General features: G+C 38.8%; 1 protein-coding gene across 2 annotated transcripts in view; it reads left to right on the top strand.

The window, feature by feature from the left end:
• Positions 1 to 1,047: 1,047 nt before the first annotated feature.
• The window catches only part of ccnd2a (cyclin D2, a), a 134,986-nt gene continuing 116,068 nt past the window's right edge, over positions 1,048 to 19,965 (top strand). For both annotated transcript variants that reach the window (XM_057330442.1, XM_057330441.1), the window contains exon 1: positions 1,048 to 1,294. The gene's annotated coding sequence lies outside the window, so the exon portion shown is untranslated. The remainder of the gene's footprint in view (positions 1,295 to 19,965) is intronic.

The raw sequence follows: 19,965 nt of genomic DNA, 5'->3' as shown, positions 1-19,965 counted from the left end.
AGTGTGACTTGTAAAGATAAACAAACACACATTAACTTTATTAATTTTATTATTCTAATGGCCAAATTTCACATTCATAAATGTAGATATTTAGGAAAGAAACCATATTTTTTAGTATTTGAAAATGAAGTAAAACATTATTGTGAATCCATAATGCCCTCAAAGAATCCAAAGGCAATAAGAATTGTACGAGCTTGTGCACTTTTTGAAGTAATAATTAATAAAAATATTGTTTGTATCTTCCCCTAGCATGATATGTAATCTGATTTTTCTTGTTTATATTGCTATGTGGATGTTATATTAATAATAAAAAAAACTCCACCGCACTTCATAATTACGTAGGTCAAATACGACAACGTAGTGTTAACAAAAAAACACTGGAATTATGAGTCCAAGATTCTCGAAAAAGAATTTTAGCATATCGTCAAGACAAAATATGTATATCGATCTGTTCAAACGTGATTTGTTCTTATGTTTACTCATATTTCTCCCATTTTAATCGCATGCTACATCCACAGTAGACTAAGCGACGAATACGACTAAATAATAAAAAAAACACAATTTGAATGTATTCTTCATTTAGCCTACAGAAAACAACAGATTTAAACGGAAGAATGTTGTAGTGAAATGGCGTGAACGATTAGGTAAATATTACAAAATGGCAATACTCTTTTTGCATTGTGCACGTGTAGCATTATTTTCCCACAAAATTCTCCTGAATTGCGTTTTTTTTTACCATGCTGTGTACTTGAAAGGTAAATATATCAACAGATATATCAACAGTATTTTATTTGTATTTATTCATTTAACAACTGTTGAGAATGCAATGAAAAAGGGTTTATCATTATACACGTCATTATGCATTTTGTACACAAATAATATAGATGTTACTCATGAACGTTTTGATAAATCGGTCAGTAGACCTTTAAATGCTGTCTGCAGAAGAAGGTTGACAATGGCGCCACCTAGTGGTATTACAGTATTACAGTTATTATAAAAGCGTAACTAAACAAACACTGTATTTTTGTGTTAGCGAACGACACGACGAGCCAAAATGCGTCCATTATAATAAACAAATCTGCGATACGGTAAAGCAGAATTCCGTGGATTATAACGGGAGCGTACCATATAAGCAGCGCAGATGAGGCGTAAGCGTCGGGGCGTCGTCTTGACCTGACCGGGACCAATCGGAATTCTGCTCGATACTTTGTAAACAACACAGTTGCACGCTGTATGGAAACTTTACTACGAGAGGCTGCCGTGTGACGACGACTGCCAAACCTCACTCAGTCTGGTAAGATACATGTTGAGAAATATTTCGAGCTTCTGTATGAGTAAACATTTTGTTCACGTCGATGTTAGGAGCACTTTTCTCACCTCTAGACATCGAGCGCAACTACAATGTTTGGCAGACATCCGGGACGTTTGTCGGTAAAAGAAAATAGTGTGCGCTGTTACAAACGTGTACTGGTTTAGTAGTGTAACAAATATGATCACTTTTTGACAATAAATAGTAATTTGAGCTCGTGTTTATTATTTTTTTAAAGAATGAATGTAATCAGATCCTTATCGTAAGTGATGAACTCTTGCGCAATTGAGCCCCTGGGGTTTCTTCGCAGAACATTAGTGGGCGGCATTTCATTTCTTTCCGTATTCTTTATTATTTTAATATCATATAGTTTGTCTCGCAGCCTAGGGGTTTTGTTCACTTTTTCATGGCGCTTGTTTGTGTATGTCTCCAAATGGTATCATTCAGTGATGGGGTTTTCATGATTTTTTCATATTTAAGTGTTGTGCCATGGAAAATTCTTAAAGCATTACTATATGGAAACCAGATCAGATGTTCTTAAATAATCTTCCAGATTTCACCTCCTCTTGGCACAAAGTGGTTTAAAGCCTAAAACCATTTTTTTTTGTAGAGCACAGGTGGCGAAAAGTTTACACTCTTGTGTGCAATTATATATAGCAGTCATTTTTCGATGTTGTCATTCTTATCTTCATAAGGTTTCATTGAGATCTTTGTGTTGTGTTGCCCAATAAGTCAGAGTTGTTTCCTTTCATAATAATATTCAGAGGATGCAAGTGCACTGTCAGGTTTCAAGTTCACATCACTGGATGGTAGTATGACATGCATTTAATAACTTCATACAATTCTGTCACATCTATATGTTTGAATGTATTTGTTTGCTATTCAATGTCACGCAAAGCTGTTTTTGTTGCACTTTTAATAAATGCATGTAAAAATACTACCACAACCTGAAAACAAAACAGAAAATAACCCAACAGAGTTCAGCTTTTCGATAATAGCAAAAAGTTGAGGGGCAGGTGCTAGATTAAGAATTTGTGCTAGAACACAGGATGTGGGTACGGCGTTCATTTTACAGCCTCGGTTCTGCATGCATAGTATTCATCCAGAGTTCTGTCTCCTGAGGAGGAGGAGGAGGGAGGATGGGTGCGGAGGATTGTAGCTTCCTGCCTGGGGGTGCGATCAGGAACACAATATCTTCTCTGACTGCCGAGATGAGATGCAGCCAGGTGTCTTTGTCAGAGAACAGGTCATTTTATCCCAGTAAAACTTATCTGAAAGTCATGACAGATTTAAAGGGATAGTTCACCCAAAAATAACAATTCTGACATAATTTATTCACTGTCATGTTGGTTAAAACCTGTATGTGACTCTTTGTCCAGTGGAACACAAAAGAAGATGAGAAATGTCTTAGTGGTTTTGTGTCTGTAATATGAAAGTCAGTGGGGACCGAAGTTTGGTTACCAACGTTCTTCAAAATATCTTCTTTTGTGTTCAGCAGAAGAAAGTCTGAAGGTGAATAAATGATAACAAAAATATTTTGGGGTTCGTTGCTATATGAATATTATACTTCAATAAAAGAAGTAATCAAATCCTATCAAAATATGAAACATCTGTATCAGAAACACGCTTCTTTGTTTAAGATCAAAATGGCTGATCGCTTCGTGTGGCTGTTACGGTTGATTTCTCTCCTACGCATACTGTCACCTGCTGTGGTTTTTTAGGAGACTTTGCTTCTGAGAAATGACATTGTTGACTTACTGTTACTTAAGTTTACTGTTTCAATTAGGAAGAGCTGAGCAAAATGGCAAGGGACAAGAAGTTTTGGTTAAAATATTTGAAAAACCAAATGTTGCCATGCTAGATGTGTGTCTAGTTGTATTTAAGTTGCTATTTTACCCACCCATGGAAGAATAACTTATTTCAGAGAGGGAAGAAAAGTGTTGAACCAACAGAGAATGTACTTGACTCATTATGGTAATGAAAATGCTCACTCAACATACATGTGTGTATTGTACACTCAGGGTATGTCCTTTGTTTTTGTTTGTTGTGCTCTTGAACCGGACGTGAAGGTAGTTGTCATATAAGCAGCTGTTTGCGGGTGTTGATAGCATGTATCTGGGCCAGCTTGACGTCATTGTTTCCTTTCTTATGGTAATGAAAACAAAGAAACGTTATGGTAGAATTTACCAAATGCAAACTAACGAAATGCACCTTTACGACGCAATATCAGAATTAGGATTATATATCTGAAAGATATGAAATAATATATAACATTACATTATTGGCCTATTATATTATATTGATTTGTTCTGTGGAGGGCCTTTGTCACAGCTGCCATAGAGATTGAAATCAGTGATGAGAAGTGAAAATAATCATTTTAACTGTTTTACCTTTGGGGTCATGAACACTGACATATGAGTTATTCATTATGGTAAATGCTCTTCATTTCCAGCAAGACTCAAATTTGAATCATTCTTGGGAATTTTTGTTGTGACAAAGAATATACAGTTTAACCACATAACAAGAAAATACAATGTTGCCATCTAGTGGATAAAACATGGTTGGGATCAGATACTCAACTCAACTCAACTCAACTCAACTCAACTCAACTTTATTTATATAGCGCTTTTTACAATTTTCATTGTTACAAAGCAGCTGTACATAAGACATATTGACTATAGGCAAAACAATTAAAGTTGTACCTGCAAAAACAAGAAAAAGTTGAAAACACAGAAGACAGACATACCCACATACAAAACACTCCAAACACACAATATGCACACGTACTAACACACAAAGACAGACACATAGATACGTTACGTGTTTATGGTTTAGAATGTTGTTCATAACATTTACAATATAGAGCTATTTTTTCCACTCACTGTATTAATGTAAGTGTATTAATATGTCAATAAATTCATGTTTTTGTAATAACATAATATATATATATATATATATATATATATATATATAGGATTTACAGTATAATATTTACTAGGTAAAATTCTAATTTTGTTTCATTCTATAAACTACTAACAATATTTCTACCAAATGTAAAATAAAAAAATTGTGTCTATTTGCATTGATTTGCAGAAAATGAAAACTGGAGAAACAGGTCAAAATAACAGAAAAGATGCCGTGTATTTTTTCAGACCTCAAATACTGCAAAGAAAAGTTTATATTCACTTTTAAGCAATACAATACAACAGTAATATTTGTACATTTGTACAAAAGTTCAAAAATATTTTTTTATGTGATAACTTTTGTTGATTTTGTTGAAATTCAACAGACACTGGGCCACAATACATTTAGAAATGCTGATTAATTGAAAATTCGGAATGGTCTTTTAATTGTTTCTGCGGCTGTATTTATATTATTGTTCTTGTTCTTGTTGCTGCTATTGTTGTTTGAGTAAAAACAGTGATAGTTCAGCATATTAAGCTTTATATAGTTCAGATAACTGTTGTAATCTTAGGATACAATTTGAGCATCAGTTGTGTTCTACTCAATGACCACAAGGTGGCAGCAACTCCACACTTTAGGGACCATGATTGTGTCTTTCAAAGAAGGATTTTCCCCTGAACATTGAGAACTTTAGGTCTTGATATTTAATACTTCCTTTGGCAGAAGCTGCATTGTCACAATCACTGCTAGTCGGTTTTAGTTAATGCTTTTGTTCCGTCACATTAACATGAAGCAGCCAGTACGTTACCCACACTGTACCTACACTACTTACCTGTATTGTGATGTAACCGAAGCTGATTGTGGTCTATGTTAAAAATATTGAATAGGGACATACATTAGGAAAACACAGTTTGAACTCAGGCTGAAGCTGATGTGCAGCTCATTTAGCCTAACTCTTTTATAAACACTGCTTTACCTGTAAACCCCGCTAGTTGCAGCGTGTTTGATATAGAGGGAGGTTTGTGTCTTAGAAGCTATTAATGTGAATGCAGCTTTGGAGTGCATACAGTAGATTCTCTCTCTCAGACTGACACACATATGTAAATATACAGCAGAAGTCAGCAACAGGTCTCTTCAACTTCTTGTTTGAGCATACTGCTCTTCATCAGTTCAACAGGGCTGGTCGTCTCTACATTCTATTTTGTGTTATTAATATTTATATTTATTGTCACACCATAGGACATGCACTAAATTTCTCCACTGAGTGATATCTGCCGATAGCGATTCTGAAGATTAAATTCATATTTCTTAACTTTCTGAATGTTATTAATTCATATCGTCGCTGTCCTTCCGAAACGGAATTTCCAGATTCACAGTTTTTCAGGAAATGGAAAAAAACACTGTACTTTTTAAATGATTAAATGTGACCCTGGACCTTAAGTCTTAAGTAGCACGCCCGGGAACATTTTTAGTAATAGCCAAAAATACATTGTATGGGTCAGAATGATCAATTTTTATTTTATGCCAAAAATCATTAGATTATTAAGTGAAGATCATGTTCCATGAAGATATTTTGTAAGTTTCCTACCGTAAGTATACCAAACGTTTATTTTTGCGAGTAATATGCTATGCTAAAGACTTCGTTTGGACAACTTTAAAGGCGATTTTCTCAATATATTGATTTTTTTTGCACCCTCAGATTCCAGAGTTGTATCTATATATGCTGGACTTTATTTAAGCAGGTCAGGATAAACTTAACTGTGCGTGCTCATACTTTTTAAATATATATTTTTTACATTTTATGCAATTTTTTAAATAAAAAAAGTTAAAGAGACAAATTAAAATCTAGAAACATACAATACAATACAATCCTCAACGTCCATTTAAGAGTCAGAGTGTTAGAATAGTTCTATTACTGTTACATTGTTTTAATGGGGGTATCAGTCTTGATCAAACTTGTTTAACCTGTATTTGGTGTCACCTACTGTATATCAAATATAAGATGAGTGAAACACCGTATATGAGGGATAAGTGATCCTAATTTATGACTGAATCATTCGCTATCTCGGTCATAGTAATAAATAATAATAAATTGGTGAATTAGCAGAGTTTTGTTTTTGTCATTGTGTGTGATGTGTGAATACAGCATGAATCGAGATAGGGATTTTTTTTCGATTAATCGTGTAGCCCTAGTTTAAATACTGTGTTGTCAAAGTTGACAAGCACTTTTTAGAACTTTTTATTGGTATATTTGCAAAATCCAGTGACAAGCATAAAGGGTGACTAAAAAGAATGATTTATGGCAAAAAAATTAAATCACGAAATATAGAGATGCAAGGTTTCAGAAAATCAGCAGCGATATACAGTATACTGTAATGACTATTAAAGGCGGGGTAACCGATTTCCGAATTACGCTTTAGACAACTGAGTCGGGCCGAGTACCAAAACAACCTTGTAGCCAATCAGCAGTAAGGTGCACAGTGCACAGGACGGATATTAGCCGAGCGCTGACGAAAGCGAAAGATGGGGGTAGGGGTGTGTTTGTTTTGGTGATTTGAACATCAACAACGGCTAAGAGAAATCGGACACCCCGCCTTTAATGTTGAACATCATCAGACTGGTGATGTTTCTTAACATTTTTTAAATAGAGAGAAAAAATTGGATTATATTGTCACCTAGCGAATTGCAGTCTTGACGTGCGTCCGAAACCGCCTACTTCCATACTATATAGTAGGCGAAAATGAGTATGAGTCATGAGTAGTATGTCTGAATCCTCAGTATGCACAAAACAATAGTCGAGACTCGAGAAATACCCGGATGGTCTACTACTTCCGACGAGATTTGTGAGTGTGCATCAGATGAACACCTCTCTATCCCATGATGCAAAGGGAGCTGAGCAACGGTCAACTTTCAAAATGTAATCAAATAAAAATAGCAGAAAACTTCAAACCGGGTGTCCGTTTCTTAACTTTAAGTACAGATTAATGAGTTTCTCGTGAATAAATTATGTTTGTACCGACGCCTAGGTACAGGTTGATGTTAATACGTCATAGGTCAAAGAGCATACAGGTCACATGACAATAAAACATAGCAGATGCAGTACGTCCGAAATCTATTCATACTACCCACACACATACTATGTAGAACGTACTGTTTTTACAGTCGATAGGTAGGTACTTCATTTAAATCAGTACGTACTGTCATATTTTGCGATTTCGGACGCAGCATTGGTTTTTAAGTGCCTAGCCCCTGGGTGTATGGCATTGTATCCTTATTTAGATACATTTGTCATTTTGTGTGTGTTGTTAGAGAAGTACAAACTGTGTGCGCTACTGTGCGAGCACACCGACCGAGAACGGCAGTGATGGATATCGGACCACTCTCCCTAAGGGGCTGTGTCCACCGAGGCGTATATACGCGGCTGAAAACTCCAGGCGCTTGGCTGAAAACGCCCGATGTAGGCCGAGCGTTCTGCCCCAAGTTGAGCATTTTTCAACTCTGGGCGCGCGGTCGAACGCCGGCGCTGAGTGTGGGAAAAACGCTTTTCAAAACACGCTGCGTTTCCATTGGAAAAATTAGAAAAAACACGCCGTACGCCGGCAGAAACACCTCGGTGGACACAGCTCCTTACTCATGCTTTTTCTAGCTAGTCCTTCTCTCTCGTCACTCCTCATTTCACTGTCATTCAAGTTCCTCCACAAACAAACTGTAAATCCTGACATCACTACCTCTCTCCGTCCTCACCGCAGACCATGTCTGATGACGATGGCGTGCTAAAAGGCGGCTTTAGTGTGGCGAGAGGCTAGTTGCAGAAAGATGTTCTTCACTTCGCTATGCAAGAAATGATCGCAGAATTGGTCTGGGAAGCACAAAGAATAATTGCGCTGCATTTTTGTTGAAGTCTTTGCGTAGAATCCACAGTGCGAGATGAGCGAATGGAGGTTGAGTAGCTCCCATTCAATAAAGCTGAAAATGGAGCAAGGCCTTTAACACTCAATAAGTTGTGTACATTTCCCCTGACACAAGCGCTAAATAGATCCGTCTGTGAGCGGGAACCGCAAGCAACTTTTCAGTCAAAATCGGGCCGCTCATTTTTAAAAATCTCCATCTGTGGTTTTTCTGTTATGAAGGAGCTGCCAGGCTGTTTGTCACTATTGTTGCAGCCCAGTTTCTGAAGGCTACATCTGTTACGTGATGTTGTCATTCAGCTATGTAAAGTAATGACCTCATGATGTGAATAAGCACAATTCCATCGATTCATCAGCCGGGTGAGGCCAATAGGAGTCGTGCTTTTGCGTGTCACCCATTTTTGCTGACGAACCGGCCAATCAGCTGCATTCCCTTCATGATGTCATCATTTTTAGCCCCTACTTGGTTCTACTTACATGCTACATTCCTCCGCTAGTCGAAGGTGTACGGCAGCATCTGCAGGTACCCCTACAAATCCCAAACTCCCTCCCCAGACCATCAAACCTTACGGGGGAACAACAACAGCCTTTGTTGGCCACCCCGTGGATCTCACACACAGTTAATATAGACTTTTCCCACTGCCTCTGCCAAGAGTCTGAAGTCATTTAATGAAGTGGCGCTGAGTTTGGAAGGAACCAGTGTGTTTCTCGGCACTGACAGAATGGAAAAAGCGGGCGCTGTGTGCGCAAAGCGGGGCCCTGATAGCTAGTCACCTCCCGGCTGTGAACACAAGACTGCCATTGAGAGTCCAGAGATTTACCTCCGACACAACCCCAGACTGACTGTCAGAGAGATACGCACGCTTGGTTGCGTGCGCGTAGACGACTGTGAGGCAGGGGTGGGATCCCTCTTTATCTTGATGGATCTGTTATTCAAGACTGACAGACAGTAATTTATTTCAGGTGGCCCTCAAGTGCTAAACACTTAATATGTCTTTGACACGGTTGTTGATCAAGCGTCACTGCCTTTTAAGCCTCTCGAGCTAGTTGTTTGGTGTTGGACTACCAGCTTTATTAAAATTGCTATCAAAATAAATCTGTCATCATTTATTCACCCTCATGTGGTTCAAAACCTGTATGCGACTCCTTCTGTGGAACATGAAGGAAGATGTTTTGAGAAATGTCTCTGTGGTTTTGCGTCCGTACAATGGAAGTCAATGGGGGTCAGTGTTTTTTGGTTACCAACATTCTTCAAAATATCTTCTTTTGTGTTCTGCAGAAAAAAGAAAGCCATACAGGCATCCTAAACAAACACGGCCCAGTCTCATTGGCAATACGTTTGATATAGGGCTTGTCAGTTTAACATCCGATAAATAACGGCCGGCTAAAGGAACTGAAATTTGCATCGCTAATTTCTACTTAGTTGCCCAGCTCCCATTCATTTATCAAACAGTTTGTTCACAGATTGCTTCCTCTTGGGCTTTCCTGTCACGCAGCTGTTTGGTCGCGAACCCCCCTCCCATCCACAGCAGAACCGTTCAAGTGTCATCTTCCTCCTGTTTGATTCACAGGCCTCATCCGCTTCGCCCTCTCACAGCCTCACACTGCTCACTATTCTCCCGAACCATCGAAGGGCCGGCATCACACCGACCCAGTGTGCATCGTTCACAGAGAGCCTTGTTTTCATGGAGGCTGTGGGCCTTCCCATAAATCCCCACACAATGTGGTTTTGTCCGGGGTTCGGATTTTGACAGCAGGGCCCGGGTCCATTGGTCACATCTGCGGGGCTTCTGTCGCCCCGACTCCACGTGTCTGTGCGGATTTGATGGGGCTGATGTCCAACCCTAGCAGAAATGAAGCTATTCACGCTGCTTAGTTCAGCTGTGCTGAGGTTCTGCGCTTCCATACTCAAATGAAGCCATTGTCTGTAATATTGCTTCTCATGCTAACTTGCTCAAAATTGTTAAAGGGATAGTTTACCCATAAATGAAAATTCTGTAATTATTTATTCACCCTCATGGAATTCCAAACCTGCCTGATTTTCTTTCAAAAGACAATATTTTGAAGAACGTTGGTAACCAAATTACACTGGTCCATTGACTTCCAAAGTATGAACACAAAACCACTGAGACAGTTCTCAAAATATCTTCTTTTGTGTTCCACATTAGAAAATCATAAACAGATTTTGATTGACATGAGGGTAAATAAGAAACACGTTCATTTTTGGGTGAACTATCCCTTTAAATTTCACAGGATTTCTCACAAGCGTGCATTATAAGCTCCAAATTCTTTGTGCCAGTTATCAAATGTCTGCCTTATAACCTTTGGCTTATTTTTTGTAAGTTCTCATTTAACAGACACTCTGTCCAAAGCAAGTCTGTAATACACGAAGAAAGCTATGTGTTAGCATTGCCATCCATCTTAATGGCAGTTTGGCTGGAGCTGAACTAGACGGAATTACGCAGTTTGAAATCTGTCGTAAACTGTGACCTGAAAAGCAGCAGACGGGAAAAATAGCTTGTAGCCTCTTTAAGACAGGTGGACCTATTTGTGTTTAGGCTAGATTTTAAATTTCAACAGTTTTCACGACAGTAAAACTATAGACGGTTTCTTCGGATGCATGCACCTGGTGCCTGAAGTTAACTTCCAGTCTGTGTTTGGTTATAATATAACAATTTATTTGATATTTAATTAATATTCCTATGAATTAATATGAATCTTTTATTGTATATTAATTGTATTAAATTAAAACTACTCCACAGTTATCTGTTCTTTGTGGAGGTCTACCGGATTTCTATAGGATACAGGAAATGTACAGGATTTGCATTATGCAGTTTGTCCTGTGGTGCCTAAATTGGCTTTTTATCATAGTATTTTTTTGTTACTTTCTATATAATTAATGATCTTTATTATTATTTAATTATTTAACCTCCTTTTTGGTGTAAAGTTTGTTTGAGCATTTGTTTGGAAATCTATCTAAAAAATCGAAAATTCCAAAAAACCAAAATGTCCGCAATATTGTTACGAATTGCATATTCATAATGAACATTTATGGAGATGAGATGGGCTTTAAAGGCCCCCCAAAATTGGGCAAAGGTAAATTTTACTACACTATAATTCAATGTTGCTTCCAAAAGAAAATGTTTTAATCCGAAAACACAGCATATTTAAAATGGGATATACGATAAACCTAGACCCATGCATGCTGTTCTGGCGGCATAAGAGAAGAGCATAAACCATCTCTGCAGTGATCAGAGAGGTCTTTGTCTGTGTCTGTTTCCAGAAAGACATTGCTAGAGATGGATGACCACAGTTAATATGTGTATATGCATTTGGTAAATGCTGGAAAAGGTGATTGATGCATACATATTGCCTCATCTCAAAGAGGCTTTGAAAGGAGAGTATATGAGATTTTCCATGACCTGATGTTGAAGACCTTAGAACAAGTCAACGTTTGTCTCTAAAATTGTTGGTTGTCAAGCGTTGTATTGTAAGATGGTAGGGATTTAACAAGTTGGTGAGTGACAAGTAGGAGGAATCTGCCACTTCCCTTGAATGGGTTCAAATGTCTGTAGTTTATGCACATTGAATAGCAGCACCATCTACAAGCTCTTCTTTGTTTTTGCTATTATATAATGTGTATTTTGTACAAACCATGTAGGAGTTTTCAAAGACGGATACTTGAGAAATTGAAAGAAAAGGAAGGATATCAGCTTTCATAGTTTAAATCATGCTTTTAAGTGCCCACATCTTTGACTTGTGAACAGTCAACTGAAGTATCTCCAGAGAAGGTGACCGCCTTCAGTTCAGAACTCTGTGGAGCTCCCCGCAGAGGCCCCCGTTGCCGCCTGATACACACCAAGATGGTGCGTATGACCGGCGAGAAAGAAATACTAAGTGTGCTCAGAGTGTGGCGGTTCACCAGTTTGGTGGTCTTCATCTGTAAGATGTTAATTAGTACAGAATGCAGTCTACAGTTCCACTGCCAGCTTCCTTGAAAAGAGGTTTAGAGAGGACTGAGAGATGTAGAGAGAGAGATGAAGGGGAGGGTATAAAGCTAAGAGTTGAGCGCCTGCCAAGAGTAAGGAATTTGCGATGGGTTTAAAGAGAGATTCCACATGCCCGTGCGGAGCGTGGAGCTTTGCTCTGATGGGTTCGGACCTGGTTCACCAGGGTTGACTGCACAAAGCATTCACTTTACTCCAAAAGCATCAGAACATCGACGTAGACATTTTGGCTCCTACATCACCCATTAATTAATACTTGAGCTGTAAGTGACATGTGACTTCATTGGGGTTGCAGTAAAATGACTTGGCTGATGGCACCACAAGAACGCATACAGTCCCAAGCAACTATAATGAGTTGTGAAAGATGCAGAAATAGTATAATTGTTTGTGATTTAGGTCAACGTCTTTTTAAGGAAAGTAACATCACTTGTTGGTCATATTTGCAACACTTCAGGGTAGCTATTTCAGTCATGCAATACCAAGTCCTATCTATTTTAAAGCCACAATATGGAAGAATTTTGTTATGAAATATCCAAAAATCACTTGCAGAGTGTGATATATTTCATGCAGTTGTGTACTTACATTATCCCAAATGTTCCCAAGAATGTGCAAATCCAGAGAAATTCCGTCCCTTGTCTCCCTTGTATTTGTCGCATATCAGTGACTTAATATCCGATGCTCCGCATGTGTTTTTTTATAGACGAAATACTCATGCACAGATTATTTGAATAGTTATGAATGCAGTTACCCTATGAAATACAGTTTATGGTGCACAAAATATGTTTTAAACAGGTAAAACTGTGTAGCATTATGCTACCAAATCAATAGACAAAGTCCAATATCAGTCGCGGGCTAATGTAGCATTACATTCCACGTTTCTTGCAAGCTAATTCATTACGATGACATAAAATAAAATTAATTCATTACCTCGTCCGTGAACATGATGGGCGATCTCCATCCGCCTCTGGATGGTGAAAATGACATGTCCCATAATTCCACTCTCCTACATAACGTCATTTAGCTTCGCCTTTTGTTGTTGTTTCGAAAGTGCGCCATCTAGCGGTCCAAATATTCCATATTGTGGCTTTAATGGAGGAAACTGATATCTTTTAAAAACGCTCACTAAGATCACAATTAAAGAACATTCCTCACTGAATCCCAGTTCACATTACCAGCGTCGGAGCAACATAGTCTCATCGAAGAATGTTGTTAACTGGCACCCATTCTTTTGCAGTGGTTTTGTGTCCATACAATAGAGGCGAATGGGTCCCTGAGCTGTTTGGTTACCTACTTCTATATCTACAAATATGAAGAAAAAAACAAAGTAAACCTTTGCACTTACTTGAGGCTTGATCACAGAGGCACTCAACAATGCTCAGCTGTACTGCTGTCAGGTCGCTGAAATTTGAGTGTTTTTTTTTTTTAGTAAATCTTTATCGCTTGGTGACAAATTACCTCACCAAAAATCATTAAATAGATTTTAGCAGACATACATAGGGATGAGTACCATTAAGATTTTATCGATACCGATATCGATACTGCTTATCAATACCGGTACTTATCAATACTGTTATCGATACTACGCTCTATAATTTGATGCAAAAACACATGATGTGAAAAGATTGAATGATGAAAAGAACATGTTAAAGAGTACATTCCTCGAGATCATAAAAAATACATTTCATGAAGTGTTTAATTTTGCCGTGTTTGAATGTAAGCAATCTGCCAAGTTGTAAATCCGAAGGTGAACGAATAACAAAGTTATTAGCTTATAAAAAAGGTAATCGACTCTGAATCACGCGAACAAGCCATGACCTGTCCGAATCTTTAACCACAATGTACCTACGTCACTAGAAAAATCCCCGCCTACTGACTGCGAAAACTTAACTCTCTCCTCCCCAAACACTGTACTAGCTCGTTCGTGACGTGTGCATCATGTCTAAGAGAAGCTGTGTTCTATGTAGTGAAACTAAGTCAGTCTTATTTTCACTACCAAAGGAAGAACTTCTGAGGAAAAAATGGTTACTATTTATTTTTCAAACGACACCAAAGGAGTATAAACCGAACGTTTTACTTTGCGCGCGTCATTTTACCGAAGATTGCTTCATCAATCTTGGCGCCTTTACTGCAGGATACATTAAACGTCTTTCCTTAAAAGATGTTGCAATACCAACTTTATTTGGACCTGTAAGCTCCACCGAATCACAACCTGTAAGTGTGACTCTTTATTTTTGTCTTTACTTAAAATTAAATTTGTGTGACGTTATCTCATGTCTGTGTTTAGCTAACGTTACCGTTATTTTTGGGGTTGTTACTGTTTGTTTACCTAACGTTAGCTATAAACTCGTTGCGCTAATGTAAGTGTTCAACCATATTAACTCGCAAAGTCTTTATTTCAAGAACTGCGTGGTGTACTATAGTTATAATAACATCTGAAGATACGAACACCGTACACTGTATGCCGTGATAACTAACTGTTACAAGAGAAGTGTCTAAAACAGTCCTTTTTCTTACTGGCATCTGTATAAGGATTAAAGAATGATTCGTCAGACTCGGGCTCGAACTGGTAAGGTAAAATCGACGCCATCTCTCTCTATACACTGTTAATATCCAACCACCTGCAAACCGTAATACAGCAGTAATGATAGGCGGTCCATTTGCGACACATGCTGAACGCGTTTGACCAATCACAGCAGACTAGACCATTTGACCAATCACAGCAGACTAGACCATCTGACCAATCACAGCAGACTACACTATCTGACCAATCAGATCAGACTACGCTGGCGGAAAGGCGGAGATTACACAGATGAATCGCGGAACGAATCATTTGAGAGTCAGTCAAGAAGTAAGGTAATAAAAACTGCTTATTATTACGAAATAATAGTATTTTTACATCATGTATGTACATAAACTTGTTGTCGGACACTCCATAAACCAAAATAAGCCCTTAAAAATATTGAGGAATGTACTCTTTAAGTTTCTTTATTACAGCTGAGCTTTAGAACTGCAGTTTACAAATGCTTCTGAGCAAACAGAAAATGCCACATAACAAAACGTGCACTTACGGCACTTAGCATGTGCATAGGAGCACATCATAATGTAATTCAACATATTTACTTTACATCACTATGGTTATTTGGCTGGTAGACCATATTTCTTTTTACTTTCTGGTTTTAGGTCTACATAAATTTAAGTACTATTTTCTAAGCAAGTAATTTTTTTAATCATATGTACTATTTTTTTATAATTTTACTAGCACATTTACTTCAATTTACTAAAGTAAGTAAATGTATGCCGAATTATTAAAAACAATGTTATAACTTGTTCTCAAATTAAGGACTTTTATTTTGACGGGTTGCCGCAAAGGGGTGTTTGACGGAAGCAGCCTTTTTCACAATGACGTCACTTAACTTCCGCCTTTTCGCAAAGCAGTGTATCATAACATCCGTCTTGCAACAAACAACAACAACAAGAAGAAGAACTTCCGTTTTGCCGTCGTGCTGGAATTTAACAATAGTGAGAGAAAAACTGACAGAACACGTATTCCTACTTATCCTAGCACCTTCGCTAACACAAAAAGAAAAGAAAGCACCTTCATAATCAAACAGGTACTGTTCAACGAAGAATTTGTATCCTTTCTCTAGCTTTGATCTTGTCGAGCATCTCTCTCGTCCCACTCTGCTTGTCACAACGTTGTACATCATCTAGCCGTATTTGTGGCAGATGTGCAAGGGACTTGGTAAACGCCATTCTGAGGCGCTAGCGGAAGTAACTTCTTCTTCTTGAGTTTTACTGGCAGTTGGCAAACCAGCTTATAGGTGCATTATCGCTACCTTATGAACTGGAGTGCTAGCGGAAGTAATGATACACTGCTTCGCGGCAGAACGGAAGATGCGTGACGTCATGTGAAAAGGGCGTGTTGTGAAACGCGGATGCTGAATGCTCTACAAGCGCAACCTTGCCACTCTTTCACTCATAAACACGCAAAACAAGCAGATTACATATGGCCCTAGACATCACACATACGTCGAGCAAACTTCGGCCATTCGGACATCATTCAGGGATGGAAAATGACAGGCAGCAGCCTCTAATTCGTCATTTAACACCCGAATACACAGAGATAAAACAACGCAAGTAACAGTATCGTTTGTCATGAAGCTTATCGATACTCTGGTATCGACCCAATTATGTACTGGTCCAAAAAAGTACCGGATCTCGGTACCCATCCCTATACGTACGTCATCACCTTTGCGGTCTTTCTTTGCTAGAGTGGCTGTACGGAGCATTGCACTTTTCCCCGTTTATAGAAATCTTGTGAAATATACATCTAGTTTTAGAATATGTAGCTAATTTTTGATAGCAGTAAATACGCCTTTTAGCCCCTTTTGACATTTTATTGTTATTTGTCAGTTTTTAATCGTATTACTTTTTTGGAAAGCTGCTTTTCAACAATTTACATTGAATTGAATTTAAAGTTGGCATGAAACAGAAGTAACAATCTTATTTTCCATATCGTGACATATATCCTAGTAAAACTGCTTCTAAAACGAGAGAAAATGTAGGGCGGGACTTGATTTCCCACATGAAGAACTGCTTGGATCATTGGAAGATGGGCGTTGCTAACAAAATAGAGAGACATTTGAATGCAAGTTGTTGTTTTGATTAAAGATGGCAAGGGCACAGATAGTGCACAGATGAGTCACTTGTAAAAAAAACAGTTGAATATTCCATAAAAAATAGGATATTTCAAATTTTAATTTATGCAGTCTTTAAAACCAGACTGTGCAGTTACGGCCCCTGCTGGCAGAGCCATGCTAAACAGCCAAACATTGGCCCTTTGGTCAAACCATGTGATGATGCCTCTGGTAAGTGGCGCGTTAGTCATGTGAGCGTGTGACCGACCCAAATCGCACACAGTTAAATGCACAAAACTGCTACGCTCCCTCCCAACTCCTGAAGTCACTCGGGCCAATCGAATGCGCCCACCACCAGCTTGAGAGGTCTGAGAAGAATTAAAAGCATCTCTCATGTGTGGGCCGGGGACGTTCACCGCTGGAGTCTGGCCTTATTTAGAGCTCTCTCATTTTTGTGTGTGTGCCTGTGCGAGGGTCTCTCACGATGCTGGAGGGTGATTTCGTTCCCGGCGAGGATATTACTCCAGTCCCTGCCTATCACACTCTATTTAAACACTTTCTGGAGGGTGTGATTCTTTAACTGCGGCCCGACGGAGCCGCTTCAGACCGACTCGCTTGTTTTAACTGCAGTGTATTTGGAAAACATTGGGCCTCGTGGCTTTGCTCTCGCTCTCTCTAATCCTAGAGATATAAATGACTCCTGGCAGACAGACAAAGGAGTCTGCTTATACTTAAAGGCCATATAAGCTTTTATCGAAAGAAGGCATTTACACACATGCAGTCTTACCCCGGTGGCTTCTCTCAAACACAGCGAAATGAGCAGACGTTTGGCACGGCGAATTGGGCAGTATTCCTCCATGCCATTGTTTATATGAGCACCTCTACCACCCTAAGACCCACTACACTGAGATAGGGTCAAAAGACTGGAAATGGACATTATCATCATCATTTACACACCCTCTTGGCCTTTTTAAACCTCTTTGACTTTCTTTCTTCTGCAGGACACAAAAGAAGATATTTGGAAGAACGTTGGCAACCAAACAACATTGGCCCCCATTGACTTTCACTGAGACATTTCTCAAAATATCTTCTTTTGTGTTGCACAGAAGAGTCACATGCAAGTTTTAAAGCACATGAGGGTGAATAAATGATGACAGAATTTATATTTTTGGGCGATCGCTATAAACCGTTTCATTGTTCTACCTCTTGCAAAATGTCTATTTTAGAACCATAACACAGGCCAAACAAAGCAAAATGTTCTTAAATTGTCTAGTTTCCTTCCATCGTGGGTCATTTTTGGCCACTGCTGCCCAGTAACAATGTAGTGAGAAACTGTGCAGATGTCATATTACATGACATCAACACCCACTCCTGTACACATGCACATATGTCAATGACAATTTCGAACAGATTTGTCTTTTTAATTCTACAGACAGGTCCCATATGCAAACTCACAGCTTTATCGCCTCTTGTCTCCCTAATATAAAAAAATGTCAATGGGATCAGTCGGTCCACATCATCAAAAGCCTAGATACTGACACTATGTTTGACAACTTTGCTTATGTCGTGAAGTGTTATGGTGGCTGATCATTTGAAGCATGCTGAACACGTTCACTTAACAAGCCTGTCGTAACTTATAGATAGTCAAGTATCCAAAGAAATAATAATTTTAAACAGATGTGTTAGTCTGTGAGGTACAATTTCTGGTCTCTCCAGAGAAAGTTTTTTTGTAAAATTGGACATTTCCCGGACACTGTTTGTGTGTTGTACCAGTTACTAGGCAAAGCTATGATTCTTGGATGGGGCATGTGACGTTTAATTACAAAATGGTTTGTGTCAAGCCGTGTTTCTGTGAACATGTTGACTAGAACCCCATTCTTTCAGATCCTATTGTGTTTATAAGCATTAAATGAGCAGCAGTGATAGTTCACCCAAAAATGAAAATTCTGTCATCATTTACTCACCCTAATGTAATTTCAAACCTATATGACTTTCTTCTGCAGAACATAAATGAAGATATTTTGAAGTAACTGTATGTTGGTAAACGAACAATGGCGGTGCCCAATTACTTGCATTGGTTTTGTGTCTGTACAATAGAAGTGAATGGGTGCCACCGTTGTTCCCCTGCCAAAATTTGAGATATCCTCGTGTCTGTACCACAAATGTTGAGCTCTATAGCAGTAACTATGAGCAATAATTAATCTCAGTAACTAAAGTAAGAATTCACACTACCTGTAATACCAAAAGCAAATTTTTCCAGAGTGATGAAAACTCTGACTGCATAACTATTGGTCCAGCTGTCTTCATTTGTCAGGATGCCCGTTTCTCCACCGTTCGCATATGTCAGTGTTGAATGTTCTCAGTGAAACGCTGCCCAGTTATTGCCATAGAGATTCCCACCCAAACACTAACCTGGTGGTGACAGGACAGGCAAATCTTCTCACCTCGTCCTCTCCCAAGGGGGAAACACTTCTCGCTCTCACGAATTAAGCACAGACGCAGTTTGTCTGGTGTAAATCTCTCCTAATTGCACGTTGGCAGAGAGACGCTTCCTTGCCTCTCTTAAGTTTTTTTCCACTTTGCTTCTGTCTTTCAGAGCTCTTCAGAAAACCTCAGATGTGTAGCTGGGTTTGTTATGTCTGCGTGTAGTGCACTAGGCTAATGAAATGTCAAATTATGTTACCAACAGCGTAGATTATCAATTTCACAGGCTTCTGTCTCTTCGGTAGATATAAATTACGTTGAAAACTCTATAGTTATAAACCGAGGGAATTAATCATTTTGTCAAAAATGATTAATTCTGGAGGAGATGGAATAGATGGACGACACGGTCCCATTTACTTCCACTGTAGAAAAGTGAAGCCAAAACTTCCCAGATATGGCCGCTGATATATTGTGCCGATGAGTCTGCGTAGTAGTAAGCGCAAGGTGAAGCCGAGGTATCAAGGTCCCGCCCATATTCCATGATGACTCAATCGCGAATGAACAAATTGTGTTGCCACGCACTCTTCTCAACTTCTCAAAACCAACTAAACCCAAACGTATTAGAAAAATGAACTCTTTAACATACATCAGCCTGATGAGAACTAACTAAAATGACAGAAACCATCTTAGCCAAAAATGTATTTCAAGTGTAATTTGATGTTTTAGTTTGGCGTAAGTCCCATTCTTTAACATAAGGAGGGCGGGGTTTATGACCT

The sequence above is a fragment of the Triplophysa rosa genome, linkage group LG3, assembly GCF_024868665.1.
Source record: "Triplophysa rosa linkage group LG3, Trosa_1v2, whole genome shotgun sequence".
Lineage (NCBI taxonomy): Eukaryota > Metazoa > Chordata > Actinopteri > Cypriniformes > Nemacheilidae > Triplophysa > Triplophysa rosa.
Note: the sequence above shows the minus strand (reverse complement) of the source record. Positions and strands in the feature narration are given on the sequence as shown.